The sequence below is a fragment of the Solanum pennellii genome, chromosome 8 (genome assembly GCF_001406875.1).
Source record: "Solanum pennellii chromosome 8, SPENNV200".
Taxonomy (NCBI): Eukaryota; Viridiplantae; Streptophyta; class Magnoliopsida; order Solanales; family Solanaceae; genus Solanum; species Solanum pennellii.
The window spans coordinates 70,496,324-70,514,792 of NC_028644.1; the positions used below are offsets into that span (position 1 = coordinate 70,496,324).

Consider the following 18,469-nt stretch of genomic DNA (forward strand, 5'->3'; position numbering starts at 1 on the left):
TTAACATTCATAATTAAAACATGTGTATTACTTATTTCAAGTAGTTAGTTAGTTAGTTGCTTTCCATTTTATAGTTGATGATGTCATAGTTAGTTACATAACTAATTAGTTTGTTAGATTGTTAGATTAGTTACTCTTTTCTTTCTCCACTAGATTGATTCATACAAATCACATGTATATATACACCTCTTGGGTGATTAATGCAATCAATCAATCATCTTCTACAATACAATCTTAAGAATATACATTACTGTTTTTGGTTACAGAACTTCACAGCCTCATCAATGGCTGCTCAAGTTCAGTTTGAAGATTTCTAATAGCAATGACGAATTAGGACTGATAGATGGTATTGGTATATATTACAATAGCATGCATGGAAGTGGAACCGTTGCTTTTTTTTTTTTTTATATATATATATATATAGTATACTTCAAACCTAGCTAGCTGGTTGCATGGGTGGATTGGGCGGCAGGGGCGGAGCTACCCTTAGTGAAGGGGGTTCCGAACTTCTTCGGTGGAAAACTATATTATTTATACATGGTTAAAATAAGTTTATATGTATATATAGTAAAAGTCGCTATCTATTTCTATAAGTTTTAAATCCCTTATTAAAAATTCTGACTCCGCATATATTGGGCGGATAGGTAAACATCATCAAAATGAGATTGTAGAGTTGTCAAATTATAGGCACAGCTAGCTCATGAATATTATAATTTTATATTTAACAAGCTAATATAATTAACCACAAACATGCATATTTGATAATTTATTGCATGCTATCTGGTATTTGGTCCATGGCATAATACGTGGTCCCATATCCATCCATGACCATGAGGTAGAAATTAAGGATGCAACTTGAATTGGTCACCCTTAATTGCCATCTCAAACTTTGTTTTCCATGTGGAGCTTTTTACATTCCTTCTTTCACATCAATCTCTTTATTCAAATTTGAGACTCTAATTTGTTAATAATATATATCTCAACTACAACATATTCTTAAATTTCCTCATATCGTTCGCAATTATTAAGTTTGATGCGTCTAGCCGACTTATTTTTTATATTATCACGGAATTAAAGGTTTTAAATCTTTTCATTTGTTCTCCCTCACTTCAGTGTATTAACAAAAGAAAAATAAAGTCATTACTGAACTTACATTTTCATATTAATAAAATCACCCAATTAAATTTATTATTAAGAAAATTAACATAGCAAAATAAGTTGTTTTTATGCTATGTAATATGAACTCCACTTATTAGAGTTGTCAATATGTGCTAGTCGACCCCATCCGGGCTAACTTATACAAACTTCAACATTTTATGCACCAGGTCAGGCTAGTCCATTTTTTATAGGCCAAAAACCGATCGGTCCAACCCACAAGTACGTGGGCTACAGGTTTGCTGGGTCAATCCACTTTTTTAAAAATATATATTTTTTATAATGGTTAAATTAAATTATAAATTATAGTTTAAAAATATTAATGTTACTACTACTTGTTAATTAAATTCACAAATAAAATTATCTTTATAATATTTATTAAGTTTCTTTTTAAGTAAAATATAAATATCTCAATAGAAATATTAACTTTTTGAGTTCGGACTCTCTTTAATTTTAAAATTTAATATTATATTATATTTTAGATTAATTTTTAATGGCCCACGGACCGACCCAACCGATATTTCTCATGCCCCACAAATCAATATACTTATTCAGACTGGGCTAAAAAACTCTTTTCTTAAATGAGCTCTAAAAATTTTAGTCTACTTCTATTAAATTCCGGATTAGGTCAGGCCGATCCAACATGCCTAACCCATATTGATGGCTCTACCAATATATTCAAAATTTGAAAATGTACTATAATGGATATTTTCTATCCTAAAAAAAAGACTCGTAATCCTTGCAAATAAGTGGCTCAATAACTACAATGCTAAATTGATGCAGTCCCTGGGTAAAAAAAAAAGAAAAATTGTTGAGCTACAATACTAATTCCATGTGACCCATGTGAATTAGTTAGTTAGTATACGTAGGACAATTAATTAGTTACAGAATTCTGTTGAGTAGTTAGAGTGTGTAGAAGATTCCGTGTGCCTCTATATATAGAGGTGATTATGTACAATTTCTTGCTGCTTCTTTTTGAATGAATAATCAATTCAGTTTTATGCTTTATTATCTGTCAAATGGAAGCTCCATTAATGGAGTCTAGAGTTCTTTAAATCACAATTTGATATGGGATTAGAGCCAGCTATGTAAGCTGTGCCAGAGTTTTTTTTTCTTCAATTATTTGAGACTTCATTGCTTGTCATGGCAGCTACAAAGATTGATTACAATCATCCTTTATTCATATGTCCTTCTGATACATCAAGTTCAGTGATTATTCCTATTAAACTCACTGGATCTGATAATTACAGTATATGGAGCAGGTCAATGAGGATTACTCTTCTAGGAAAGAGAAAATTTGGATTTGTAACAGGTGCTTGTTCGAAGGATTCATGCAAGGATGAGTGGCAGGAGCAGTGGGAGATTTGTAATGCAATTGTTCTTTCGTGGCTGATGAATACAGTGGGTGAAGAGCTCCTTAGAGGGATCGTGTATGCTACAAGTGCTCACAAGGTCTGGGTAGATTTGAAGGAACGTTTCGATAAGGTCAATCGAGTTAGAATCTATCAATTGCACCGAGAAATCACTACTCTTTCCCAAGGTACTGATTCTGTCTCGACTTATTTTAGCAAGTTGAAAAATCTCTGGAATGCGTATGATGCAGTAGTGTCTTCACCAAGCTGTGAGTGTATTAGATCCAAGGATTACATTGATCATCTATATCAGTTGAGGTTGATACAATTTTTGAGTGGCTTAAATGACTCTTACGATCAAGCTCGAAGACAGATCTTATTGAAAAGTGTCACTCCATCTATCAATCAAGCCTATGCTATGGTGATTGAGGATGAAGTTCAACATTCTGCTTATTTAATGACTGCAACTAAAAACTCTGCTCCTGTGGCTATGCAATCCAGTCGAAATCAGATCTATAACCAGGGTAATCAATCATTTAGAGGAAGGAAGGTATAATGTGATTATTGTCACTTTACTAGTCATACAAGAGAAAACTGCTACAAGTTAAATAGTTATCTTAGTGACTGGAAACACAAGAAAAGAAATGAGTTTGGAAATAGTGGTGGTAGAGGAGGCAGGACACAAAACTATGGAAACAATGAAGGTCACACTGCTTACAATGGTACACAATTATTTTCTTCTGTGAACAATATCTTTGGAAAGCTTGATGATCCAGGTCAAGTTGCATCATCTAGTCATGCTGTGAATAATGCATTTGTGACAAAAAAATCATGGGTTCACTGATAGTGAATACCATCAAATTCTGGGATTACTGAATAAAGACACACATGTGACTCCTAGCAGCAGTACAGGTAATACTAATGCTACATGTTTAATGTCTGGTGTATTCTCAATTGACTGGATAGTAGATTCGGGTGCTTCTCACCATGTAGCAGCTAATAGTCACTTGATGACTCAAAGTCATATTAGTGAGACAAAGGGTGATAAGGTGAACTTACCTACAGAAACTTCAGTTGCCATTTCTCACATTGGCAATGCTCATGTTTTTTAAAATGAATTCGTACAGAATGTTTTATTTGTACCAGATTTCAAATTTAACTTGCTATCAGTGTCCAAGTTCACCAAGGAACTATCATGTTTTGTCCCCTTTTACCCTGATTTCTGTGTATTTCAGGATCTTCACAGTGGCAGGGTGAAGGGGATTGGTAAGGAAGATGGTGGTTTATACATTTACAGAAGGGACAGAAGGTTTTATATGAAAAATAAATCACAAAGATTAGCAGCTGCTTTACCAGTTCAGGATTGCAATTTATGGCACAAACGACTTGGATATCCCTCTACCAAGTCATGAAATGTCTAAATTTCCTTAAGAATGATAGAGATAATGAGATATTACATAATTGTTCAGTATGTCCCCTAGCTAAACAATCAAATTGCCTTTTCCTACTAGTTCTGCTAGAGCTAATATACCATTTGATATGGTGCATGTGGATTTATGGGGTCCTTATAAGGTTTCTACTTTTGATAAGAAACAATATTTTCTTACTGTTGTAGATGATTGTAGTAGATTTACATGGGTTCATTTGCTGCAACTTAAGTCTAAAACTGTGGTGGCAATAAATTTTTTTTGGCAATGATCAAGGCTTAGTTTAGTGCTCCTGTCAAAATATTTAGATCATATAATGGCTCAGAACTCTTTGATTCTCAATGATCTGATTTGTTCAAGAATTTAGGCATTATACATCAAAGTAGTTGTGTACACACTCCACAGGAGAATGGAATAGTTGAAAGGAAACATAGGCATATCCTTAATGTTGCTAGAGCACTCAGGTTTAAGTCCAACATGCCAATTCATTATTGGGGGAAATGTGTAGTAGCACCTGTATTTTTATTGAATAGATTATCATACTCAGCCATCAATTGGAAGACTCCTTATGAAATATTGCATTCAAAGTCTCCTTCACTTTCTCATTTGCTAGTAATTGGTTGTCTATGTTATGCCCTCTATCCCAAAGAGTGACAAATTTGCAGAAAGAGCAAAGCCTGCTGTTTTGATGGGGTATTCTGAGACTCAGAAGGGTTATTTGTTAATGAATCTCAATACCAAGTCTTTTTTGTAAGTAGAGATGTAGTCTTTAAAGAACATATTTTTCCTTTCCTTCAGTCAAAGGATGTAATCCCACCTTCAGTTCTTTTGATGTTTGAGTCAGATTTTTTTTGAAGAAAGTGGTGACGACAGTGACCCTGATCTCTTGAATACTACTGAAGTTTTGCCAATTGATGTTGTTGTTGATATTGCTGATACGACTGCTGATGTTTCTCCTGCTACAACACCTGTAAATTTTTCTATTCCTCAACCTGTCAAACATACTAATAGAACCACTAAGCAACCAATTTGGATGAAAGATTACATAGCCCCAACCACAAAGCATGCTAGCAGGTATCTTAGTGCCAATACTCTTTCCTAAGTTCATACTTCCCTTACTTATCAGAGTTACTTGGCAAAGTTTTCACATAAGTGGAACCAAGAATTTTAAGGAGGCATCTATAGATGTGGCATGGGTCCAGGCTATGCAACTAGAGATTCAGGCTCTTGAGAATAATCATACTTGGGAGGTTGTTAATTTTCCACCTGGTAAGAATGTGGTTGGCTCTAAGTGGGTATATAAGATCAAGTATCAAGAAAATGGTGATGTAGAAAGGTTCAAGGCTAGGTTGGTGGCCAAAGGTTATAGTCAACAAGAAGGCCTTGATTATCATGAGACTTTTTCTCCAATTGCAAAGATGGTTACTGTGAGATAAGTTATTGCTTTAGCAGTTTCTAGAGGGTGGTTTATGTACCAAATGAATGTCTACAATGCTTTTTTACATGGTGATTTGTGTGAAGAAGTCTTCATGAAAATGCTTGAAGGCTATGAGCAAAAGGGACAACACAAAGTGTGTAGATTACTTAAGTCTTTATATGGTCTTAAACAGGCTTCAAGGCAATGGAACATTAAACTTTCCACTGCCCTACTGAATGCTGGTTTCTCTCAAAGTGGACATGATTACTCTATGTACACTTTGAAGAGAAAGGAGGAGATAGTTATCTTTCTAGTCTATGTAGATGACTTACTTATCACAGGAGATAATGCAAACATGATTGAGGAAACAAAATAGGCATAACAAAGTCAATTCAAACTAAAGGATTTAGGGGAACTCAAGTTTTTTCTGGGCATTGAAATTCTAAGATCCAAGTCTAGGGTTATTCTGAATCAAAGAAAATACCCCCTGGAACTAATATCTGATATGGGACTAAGTGGTCCCAAACCAGCAGCCACTCCTTTGGAGTCTAATTTGAGACTAACTACCTTGGAATATGATCAATCCATTGGTCTTAGTGAAGATAAACCACTAAGTGATGTAAGTACTTATCAAAGACTTGTAGGAAAGCTTATGCATGCTACTATCACCAGACCTGATATTTGCTATGTTGTTCAAACTTTAAGTCTATTTATGCAGACCCCTAAACAGTCTCATTATGAAGATGTAACTAGAGTGGTCAGGTATCTCAAAAGTACTATAGGGTAAGGTGTATGGCTTCAAGCTAAGGCTGCAGATACACTAACTTGCTGGTGTGATTCAGATTAGGCAGCCTGTCCTAATACAAGAAGGTCGGTTACTGGCTATATTGTCAAATTTGGTGACTCTTTGATTTCGTGGAAATCAAAGAAACAAGACACTGTATCAAGGAGTTCTGTTGAAGCGGAATACATAAGTATGGCTTCAGCTGTAGCTGAAGTTACTTGGTTACTTGGTTTGTTCAAAGAGTTAAAGGTGCCTCTAAAGTTACCTGTTTCCATTTTGAGTGATAGCAAATCTGCTACACAAATTGCAGCTAATCCGATATTTCATGAACGTACTAAACATATAGAGATTGACTGTCATTTCATCAGAGACAAAATTAAAGCTGGCGTGATTCATACAGTATATGTTCCTACTCAAGATCAGCTTGCCGACTTGTTGACCAAAGGGCTAGGACATGTTCAACATCTACATCTTCTCAACAAGATGGGAGTGCTTAATGTTTTTTTACACCCTCCATCTTGAGGGGGAGTGTTGAGCTATAATAGTAATTCCACGTGAACCATGTGAATTAGTTAGTTAGTACACGTAGGACAATTAATTAGTTACAGAATTCTGTTGAGTAGTTAGAGTGTGTAGAAGATTCCACGTGCCTTTATATATACAAGTGATTGTGTACAATTTCTTACTGCTTCTTTTTGAATGAATAATCAATTCAGTTTTATGCTTTATTCTCTGTCAAATAGAAGCTCCATTAATGGAGTCTAGAGTTCTTTAGATCATAATTTGATAAAAAAATCGTCTTATAAAAAAATCGTTACAATCATTACGTCAGGGATAATATCATAAATTTATTATTATTAGAAGTCATTTAAATTGTAAGTATATAATAAAATTATAATATTATTTCACTGATTAAGTTTATTCATAAAAATTTTGTTGAATGATTTTTCTTTAATTTTATTTATTTTTGGAATTTATATTTACATGACATAAAAAATAATTTATTCTGTTATGTCAATGTTTTAAATGATAAATATAATTGAGTAATTTTATTGATGTAAATATTCAAATAAAATAAAGTTTAATAACTTTATTGACAAATTTTTAAAATTAAATGACCTTTTTAAGTAATTAACTCAATTATAAACTACAAGTTCAGTTTTCTTTTTTAAAATATAGACAAAATTCTATTAAAGAAATAATTGAGAGATAATTAATGATCGTATAAGAAATTAGTAAGTATATACAGTAGTACCTTCGAAGTCTGACTAAATATGCTCTTTAGATACGAGTTACGCCAACAACATGGGTAAATGCTTCTAATATGTCACCTTAATCTACTGGTGCAAACTTGTTTTTTATTTGTTCTTTAATCAAGTTAATCCCTCGTATATATATATACGATCACTCATCTTACTGAAATAACCTAGTAAAATCATTTATGTTTTGTTGTCCCAATAAAGTCACTAAAATCCACATACCTATCTTACAAAAGTAATAATTGCCCCTTGAAATCATTCTTAATATATACTTTCTCCGTTCATTTTTATTTGTCATATTATACTTTTTAAAAGTCAATTTAATTAATTTTTAAATTTAAATTAATTTACATTAATTTAATATTTTAAATAAAAAATTTAGATATTCAAAGACTATATGAAAATTACTATAAATTGCAATTTTTTGTATATCAATATGATGAAAAAATATAACTTAAATGTTAGTTAAAATTCTTATAATTTGACTCTAAAAATAGAAATCATGGCAAATAATAGTACACGGAGGGAATAGTAAAAATTTTCATCTTGAACCTTAATATATTTCACTTTGATTAAAATATTCTTAATATATATAATATGTGTTCATTTGATCCTTCACCATAAACTTAACAGATTCATAATAGAAAAAATATATTAAACTCAACTCTGTTAGATCCACGGAAAATTAAGATTTCATAAAATCTAACACCATTTTTTACTTTTTCTAACAATATTTATTTTTTTCTCTTGCTTAAAATCTAAATGGGTATTAGGCCAGTGTAATAATATTTTTTAAAAAAGAAATATTGAAAAAACAAGATAAAATGGTTTTAGATTTTGTGCAGTTTTTTCTTTGGAACTAACACGAGAAAAATAACAATGGTAAATTTTATTAGCCACATGGGGTCTATTGTAAAAGTTAACAATTTTTTTAATACATCTCTTAGGTTTAGAATAAAGAACCAAAATAAACACCTTTTGTTATTTATTAAAGACTATTTCAGTCAAGTTATTAAATATCAAAATGAACACTTTTATCTATACATTAAAACCATATCAAACAAGTAAAATATATGTATCAAAGATCGAAATAAAACATTACCTATATTTAAGCACCATTTTAATCATTTTGTCCATTAAAATACATGTAGTGTTTTAGTGTTTCATGTTAGAACTATTTTGATTCAAATCTTAAATTTGAGGGATTATTTTGGACATTTTCTCTCACTTTAAAGGGGCTTTCTAGTAATAGTGATTTTGTTGGGACAAAAAAAATAGTAAACAACTTTACTATAATTCAAAAATTAACTCTCCTTTTAATTCAATCAAATAACTCAATGCAACTGCTCTCTTGATAATGAACTTCAATAAAATAAAAATATATCGAAATATACATTTATGTTGGAGCGTGACAAATGAATAGATGATAAAAGTTTAGAATTTTGTATATGGTGGGTGAAATTTTATTTTGCATCCCTGAAGACTTGGCCATAGCATGCTCAACTATCTGCTCTAACTAATTTGGCGTATGTATATTTGGACCACCTATAGCACGCGCAATTATATATTTATTTACCATGCTTTAGGATTTACACCTACTAATATTTGTTCTTAATAAAAAATATATATGTATAGATGGAGTATTCAACAAAATTGTACTTTCAAGGAATCATAGTACCTATAATTTTAAACCAAGATTTTCTAATATTCACTTTTACTACGTTAGTATATTATAGGTACGTGGAAAAAAAGATATTCCATCTATTTAAAAAAAAACGTCCTCTATATCCTTTTTAGTTTGTTTAAGAAAAATGATCCCTTTTTTTGAAAACGCTTTAATTTTAACTTTTCACGTGGCATGTTTAAGACCACAAGTTTAAAAGACATTTTGCTACATTTGTAACTTTAATTTAGAACCACAAGATTAATTTTTTTTTTTTAAATTCCATTCCAAATCAAATTAGACCATTCTTTTTTAAACGGAAGGAGTATTAGGAATTTCCACGTGGTCCATGAGGATGGCATCATTGGCCTCCGATCCAAGGCGTAGGTGGTCCTCTCCCTCTCTATGATAGACTGTCTGCTTCAAGCAACCAGCCAATCCTGAGAAAGGGATGCGTCTTCCACCCATCTCTCTCTTTTTTTCCCTTACACATGCATTAGCATTCCTATTCATTACTTTACTATATATATATATATATTCGAACAGAACATTATTATTATTATCATTATTTCATGCCTTGCTAATAAATAAGTAGTTAAGGAGACCTACCTGGTCCCTATCTATCTAGCTAATTCAATATACATTGAAGAGCTACCACTTCACTCTAATTTATTCATTATTTACCACCTACTACGTATATATTTACTACTAATGACTTCCATTATAATTATAATGTTCAAATAGCACTTGTGATATATAGAGCTCAGAGAGTAATGGAATCTCATGAAAGTAGTAGTAGTAGCAGCTAGTCCATTAGCAGCCTATCAAGGCCCAGCATCGACTTAATTAATTAGTACGGATGTGTAGTGACAGCAAGTCAATAATCCAAATCCTGTGGCTGTTTAATGAATATACTAGCCTATACGAAAATGCTAGTTGACGTCTACGTCCTTGTGTCTTATTAACAAACCATCTGCAAATATATATTTTTATTACTTATTATTACTATTACTATATTACTAGATAACTATCACAAATAATTAAATACTACCACACTGCAACTATCTCCCAAATTTAAATGCCTACGCCGCCCTCCCCAAAATCACAAAATTAAAGTGAATGAATAAAAACAAGCAAGACGAGGCTAGTGGCTTTAATTAGGATTATAGTAGAAACTCGTGCTTTAAGCAACAGCTGGCCTTGCCGTGAGCCTAAATGCAAAAACAAAAGATTTATTTCTATTTTTACCCCTATGTTATGCTAGTCTAATATACTAATAGTAATTTTTTCTTATCGGACATAAATTTATTTTTGGAAAATATATTAGAAATATATTCGAATTTTAATTGAAAATTATTGTAATAATATCGAATTTTTGAAATGATTTTTTTTCCCATGCACTATTTAATAGTGTATTTTTAATGTATATATGTATCCTCATGGTCATCAAATATATTACATCATTATAAATATTAGTGTGTCCACGTGAACTCATATATACCTATAAAATACACTATTAAATAGGTAGGGGTAAAAAATCTTCTATAAAATTTGATATCGTAACATTAATTTTGGCCAAAATTAAAATATTTTTAGACCCTTTTCCTTTAATTTGCTTCATAAAAAATAATAATCACAATTTATGTCCTAGTATAAAAATGCTTATTATGGAAAAGTGAGGTGTTTGATCAAGTTATGAAGAGAAAAAATAAATTCTTTAGCAAGTAACAGAATATATTTTTTAAGAGCTAAAAATAGTTTTATCTTCAAAAATACATAAGAAGCACTTTCCAAAAATTATCTACTTTGGAATTTACAATTAGTATATTAGTTCACGACTGTGGATATATGATACATACGAACCGCAAAAAATCACAGTGAAATTACATGCAAACACCGGCCAATTTTTTACAATTTTATGCGTCAAAACCAACTACTCACAACCCCATAGCTTATCCAACCTCTATTTTGGTACAGACTCGTGAAAACTTTATGGATTTTGATGCCCATTCGTATTTGGACGTTCCTAGCTACATTCGAATATCCTGTGATTTTTTTGCCTTATATTCAAATTTTGTGTGTTCTAAGCTACCATAACGATGATCTAACATCTTAGACTCACAAATAGCAAGTAAAGTTAGTATGTGCTTATCTCGATCAAATAGTTTGAGTCAATTTTGAGAGAATTGTGAGGGAGATGGACAGGAAACAAAGATACTATCAGGAAGCGAGGGATATGACAGGGGGAAATAGTGAGCAAAGGATAGAAGGTTTTAAAGCCTTCTGGGTTAAAGTTGATTTTACGATCATAAAATTAATTTCTATCAAAAATAAAATAAAAAGATATTGTGCTATTTGGATTTGAATATAGAACTCCTTTCAAATGGACACCTATTACTAGGAGAAAATAGTCACTCTCCAAACTTAATTGGACATTAAAACAAAAATCACAAAAAATAAGTGACATAGCCACTATTTTATAACATGATCATCCACATGCTCTAATTGACACATACAAAAGAGCTCTCTATGTTTTAATATCTCCTGTTTGGTCCCCGCCTTCTTTTTCCACTAATTTGGAATAATATATATGTATTTGTATTTGTTAAAAATTATTATAAGAAAAAAAAAGGTCAAACAAATGGGAGAGAAAGTAAAGCTCATTTTGCTGTTGGCTATCAAAAGAGTGACGATTCCAGCGAGTTTTCCGGTCAAAATATCTATTTTCAAGTAACATCATCATCACCTCCTACTCCATAGTCATGTTTTATCCGTTTTCTTTTAAAAAATAAGCTTCAAAATGATTTTTCCGCCATTTTAGATATTAGCGAAATCTTCCATAATAAACACTTTATAATTCATTATAGATAAATTTTAGTAGTTGAAAAGCATTAAAATCTGTTTAGCTATTGCAGGAGCTGCATTTTGTACCACGATTCCATTCAGTCCTGTTTCTGTACGGATGTCAGACTTCATGGATAGTTAACGACTGATGTATATTGTAATCTATTTCATATCTTTGTAGTCGGTTATGGCAATAACTGAATTTGTTCTTGCTGGTGGTGATTATATGGGAGTTTGGGAGACTCCCAAAAGCTGGAATTGAAAATCTTTTAATAAGACGACAGTGCTCATTGCATTACGTCGCAATGACTCATATGATGATATGATTGCAAGCGTAATTGAGGCCTGTGAGTTAACGTGCGAGCCAAATGACTTGGTGATTAGCTATCAAATGAATGGGAGGAAAAAAATACATCCCACATTCATAAAAAATGATAGACATGTGAGCTTGTACATGTAAGATATTGGTATTGATGGCTCTAGGCCTACATTGAGAATAAACGTCAATGTGAAACCTCCAATTGAACCAACAAATTCATCTAATTACAATAATGATTTGATTGAAAATGAAAGATTGGGTGATCATCCCAAGGAGAGCTTGGGTGATAATTTAAAAGAAAACTTGGGTGATCATTCAATAAATATACATGATGATCCAACTAATGTGGAGGATCCCAAATCCGAATGTTGTGAAGAAGTGTAGGGAAAAAGGAATTGGGATCACAATACAATCATTCCTTCTTAGATGAAACTAATTTATGTATAAACCAAACTTTTAGTAACAAAACCAACTTGCAATTGTTATTAGCCGAAATGACGGTAAAAAAGTCTTTTGATTTTGCTACTGTGAAGAGTTGTACTAAATACTTAAAGGTAAAATATGTATCTCACAACTGTGCATGAATGTTCGAGCGAGAAAATATGAGTATTCAGATAGATTTCGTATCTATAAGTGCATTAGCAAACATAGTTGTGGGGTAGAACATGCCAACAATAGCCATAGAAAAATTTCAATCAAAGTGATTGCTTCACTTTGTGTAAATATGTATCGTGATGACAAGGGTCTAAATGTTAAAGAGATTTAGAGATTTTTCTTACATGTTTGAGACACTTAATATTTGTTCTAGTTATTGTCTTATTATAAACGAGGATAGTTACAGGTTCATGCATTATTTCTTGGCCTTTGGTGCTTGCATTAAGGCATTTGCCCTTATGAGAAAGGTAATTGCGGTTGATGACACTCATTTACGTGGTAAATACAAGGGCATATTGTTGAGCGTTGTAGTACAAGATACGGAGAATCATGTTTATACGACTGCCTTTTGTGTTGAGGACAAAGAAAATGATGCATCTTGGACATTTTTCTTTAAGAAATTGAAGGAGGTTGTCGTTGATGAATCAGATTTGTGTTTTATCTCCGATAGACACAAGAGCATCACTAACGGTATTGTGAAGGTTTACAATCATGCTCATCACAGATATTGTGTGAGGCACCTCAAAGAAAATCTCTGCGTAAATCATCATTGTGGAGATTACCTTTATCTTTATTACAATGCGGTAAAGGCTTATTCTTTGGAGGAGTTTGACAATCATTTTGTAGAATTCAAGAACAAATGCCCCGTGGTAGCCGTCGTCCTTGAGCATTATATTGATTTTGAGAAGCGGAGTAAGGCACATTTTTCTGACAATAGATATTGATGTGATGACCACGAATATCGTCGAGTCACTTAATGCTATATTAATAGACGAAAGAGAGTATCACGTGGCATCTATATTTAATTCAATTGGTACGAGGTTTGGAGAATTGTTTAGGGAAAGACATGCATATTTCCTCAAATACATGGGTAATTAAATGGTGCCGACTGCGGTAAAAATCGCAAGAAAAAAAAATGATTGAGGGCGACTCCTTGTATCTGGAGAATGTAAACGGGGACAACAATCAATTTACCATGTTGAATGTTTGTGTTACTGCCTATGTGGACCTACTGGAAAATTCATGCTCATGTATGGAATATGACTTGATCAAGATACCTTGTGCTCACGCGATGACCGCTTTAAGACAGAAACATGAAAGTGAGCATGGTATGAGCATCTATATGAGTACTTTTCGCCTTTGTATAAAGTTGAAGGATACCTTCTTGCATACATGGATTATATTAATGTTGTCCCTCTCGAGTCGGAATGGTGTGTTCCAGAAGAACTGCTTAATGTAAAAATTCATCCGTCTCTTGTCGATATCAAACTTGGAAGGAAAATAAGGAAACGTGTCAAAACCATCGATGAGAATTTCAAGAGCAAGAGAATAAACAAATGTTCGACTTGTAAGAGAACCGGACACAAGAGAGCTACATGTGTGAACAAAAACACATCTTAAATAAGCTTGATAGAATTTATTTTTATAATGAAGCTACTGCTTGTTTTTTGCAACTGTAATCGAGCGTCTGTTTTTTTACTACTATAATCAAGCAATTGCCAGCATTTTGATCAATTTATTGTCATCTATTATCGTAATTACTCATGATCTATAGATCATTCAAAAGATAACATACATTTTGTGCACTGTCTATATACATGAAAATTATTTATATATGAAAATTATTAACATATTACAATTATTAACATATGAAAATTATTAACATACGAAAATTATTAGATCAATTGTGGTTATACAAATAACATTCTTAAAACATTTTCATATACACATTTCACAACAGTAACAATAGTTCAAATTTCACTTTTTCAACAATAACATCTGCTTATTTTTTAGTATATAAGGAGCAATTCCTCATAAACAACTCAAAAATCTCCACTTTGCTCAAACATCCAAAGCAAAAAGTCTTAAAATTGTCATTGTGGTAAACCAGCTACGTTGAGGATGTCACACACCTATACAAATCCAGATCGATAATTCTTTAATTGTGCAGTTGACATATGCCCATTTTTTAGGTGGCATAAAAATGAATCATCAACGAGTAGCCCATCAAATCTTCAACACATTATCAAATTTGAATTATTACAAAGCTACAAAAATTTGTAAGGATATGCTAATGAATTTCTTAAAAAAGGTCGAAGAGCAGAGGAATCACTTGAAAGTGTTGCTAAAAGATGTTGAAATAAATCGAGATCAACTAAAAAATTGATTTTGGCAGAATAAAAAGAAAAACGCCTAAAAGTTATACTGTGTGATTTATTTTTTGTGTTTGCTTTTTAAAAATTTGTAACAAATGAGTAACAGAAATGTAATACTAAATGAATAAATTATTTCTCTCTATTTGTTGCAGTATTATATCTTTTATTTTGATTTATAATGTTGTGATAACAATTTATAGTATTAGACATACAAGTTTATTGAGACATAGATTCATAAGAAACATAAAAACCCTTCATGATATAATATATAATGCCAGATGTACATTTTTGTCTTCAAAAACAACAACAAAAAACACAGACCACTTTAACCTTGTCAAAAAACATGTCTTCAAACCAGGAAAAAACCTAACTATCACAAAACTCACCCCAACTATCATAAAAATCAATTGTCTTAATAAAAGAATAAATTCACAAATTGTCTTAAAATACCAGGATATAACCATCCCAAAAAATCACAACTGCACTTAATCACCACCAATGTGAGCAATAAGCTCCATCACAATACCCATCACATATATTTTCACTTCAGTGGCCAACCCTTCTTCTTCAAGCTTTTCCTCTTCTTCATTCTCTGTTATCTTCTCTTGTTGTTGTTCATTCTCTTCTTCTCCATTTGCTTTATTTTCTTCTAGTTTCTCCTCTTTTTTTTCTTCATTGTTCTCTTCCATCGTGTCTTCTTGTTGTTTCTCTTTTTATTTTGTTTCCTTTTGTTGTTTTTCTTCTTCTGTAGTCTCCTCTTTATCAACTTGTTCTTCAAAGTATGCATCAACTGCATCAAGATGAAATTTGTCATCCACAACTAATGGAAGGATGTTGTCATCCACCGTTGGTGATGAAAAATTGTCATCATCTACTACAAGATCAGTGGCTAAGCATTAATACAAATACATTATACTATACAACTAAAAAATATATGAATTTATCGACCTTTATTTTTTTTTCTTTTTATTTCTTCTCAACTTCTCCTCTCGTACAAAAACAATGATTTCCACCATTGATTGCTCGAGGGATGCAACATGCTCACCCATGTTTTCATCTTTAGAAGTACTTGGTATAGAATTGTTCGAGGTTGATTAGGAATGTGTTCGTTTGAATACTCATCCTCCACATGACCTAATGCAGAAGTGAGGACAGTGACACCTTTCAAACTGGCCTTTAAGGCATCAATAATTGTGTCCTTCACTTCATCCGTATATGACTTTAATGTTTTCATATAATTTTGTTTCTTCACACTTAGTAGGTATTAGGTACGGATGTACAACCTACAAAAAAATATAATTAGTACAATACCTTCACTAATTTACCATTATATAACAAAATAAGTTTGTACCTTTGTATACTTAAATGGATCACCTTCGATAATGTTGTCGCTCTTTGTCGTGTGTCATTTAAGTAAACGGGAAATTTGCAATGGAGAATCCAATGACTTCTTTGTGTATATACCAAGATGAGGAAAAACCTCATATCCAAACGTGAAATTAATAAAATAACAAATAAATGTAATCAATTTCATTAATGATAAAAATTACCAGAAATGCCTAGTGGAAGTCATACAAAGCATAAGATGCTCTTTTCTTGTACACATCACATTGTTTCTTCAAATTAACTTTGGTCTTCAAATACTTAAGTGTTAAATCAAAGCATTCTTTTCCCTACAAATAGCTCTTGAAAAACTCTAAATCATCGGTCATCTTAATATGGTTTGATTTTACAATCTTAGATCGATCGTGGGCAAGTAATATTGAGTAGACGAACCAAACTAATTCAATTTGAAATCCTTAATCAAACTCAACAACTTCGAACCACTAATATTCTTATTCTTGATTACTTCATAGTAAAATTTCTCACCTTTGTCAAACAATTTTTATATTTTTATATCGCGGAGTATGCCCCACAATTCAGACCATAATCAACGCAAACTCTTTTAAGCCAAAACATGCAGCCTTATCATTCACACAAAATTACATTTCATGCAACTTTTATCATGATTGACACGAGCAACAACATGTAATGAACCATCTGTCCATTAAACTTGTAAAATTCTGAAAAATGCCTTGAATGATCAAAACAACTACCTTTAAAGTCATTATAATTTTTTTCATTAAGTAAAACATTTCTAAAATCATTATACAAAGTCATTCTTGCTCTCACAGAAATCTTGAATGGAAAAGATCCTAACTCATCCATACACGTAGTGAGATTATAGGACTTATCTGAGATTTCTCTTGCACAAGTTGGCCAGGACAGAGGATCATCATCCTCATCTCCAGTATCTCGGCTATCTTCACTAGTGGACTCGTCTCCACTGCTCTCTTCACTAGACTCAATCTCATGAAAAATCTCCTCATAGTTGTCTATTTCATCCATCGTATCAGAAAACGAATCATATTTGGGTTCTTCAACAACAACTTTTTCTTTTTTTGAACACCTTGTTGAAGCTTGAGGTTTAACCTTCCTTTTCTTGTTTTTACCGGGCTTAGGGACAAATTTTTTAACCATACCACCTCTAGTTTTAGCCATAACCACAATAAACCTATAATACTAAAGTAGATCAAAGTCTAACAAAAGAGTGCAATGAAAAATAATGCACAACAAAGAAAACAACAATCCATAACAAAAGTCAATATTCAAGAATAGACAGACAAGATACACAATTTTTTTTTTAAAAAAAGCAATCAAATAGGATTAAATATTTATATCCAAACAAAAACGTCATTAGAGACCACAAATATTCATCCTAAACAACAACATGAAGAATATCATCCAGAAAAAGGATTTATTAAACTACTATAACAAAATAAAAAATCAAATACGACATCCTAAACAAGAACATGAAATAAAATCATCCAGAAAAATAGTTTATTACACTATTATAACAAAATAAAAAATCAAATACAACATCCTAAATAACATAAAGAAAACTCATCTAGAAAAAGATTTTATTACACTACTATAACAAAATAAACAACCAAATACGGCATCCCAAACAATAACATGCAGAAAAATCATTCAGATGAAGGGTTTATTACACTATTATAACAAAATAAACAATCAAATACTGCTAAAATAACCAAAAACTACCATTAAACTCAAATGAACTTACCAAAGATGAAAATTTTGAACTCGGAGAAGAAGAAACAAATGAAGATTTGACCTTTAGGACGATGAAATGGTTGAACGTTTGTTTAATGGACGATGAAACGATTAAAATGTATGTGAAAGAGAATCGATGATATGGGAAAAAGAAACAGATGATTTCTTTGCTTTCTCTTGAAACGTTTCGAGAAGTGTATAGGGAAGAGAGGCGGAAGGGGATGATAAGATTACTAATAGAATTGATGTACATGGAAGAAGAAAAGTTAAGAAGAGGAAATGTCATAACAGTCCCCAAAAGGTGTCTTTTTGATATATATATATA

General features: G+C 32.0%; 1 long non-coding RNA gene across 1 annotated transcript; it reads right to left on the minus strand.

The window, feature by feature from the left end:
* Positions 1-15,361: 15,361 nt before the first annotated feature.
* LOC114078306 lies at positions 15,362-18,415 on the minus strand. Its single transcript, XR_003579911.1, has 3 exons — positions 18,155-18,415; positions 16,382-17,584; positions 15,362-16,313 (listed from the first exon to the last, which is right to left on the minus strand). It is a non-coding gene; the product is annotated as an uncharacterized LOC114078306 (long non-coding RNA).
* Between the last annotated feature and the right edge of the window lie 54 nt (positions 18,416-18,469).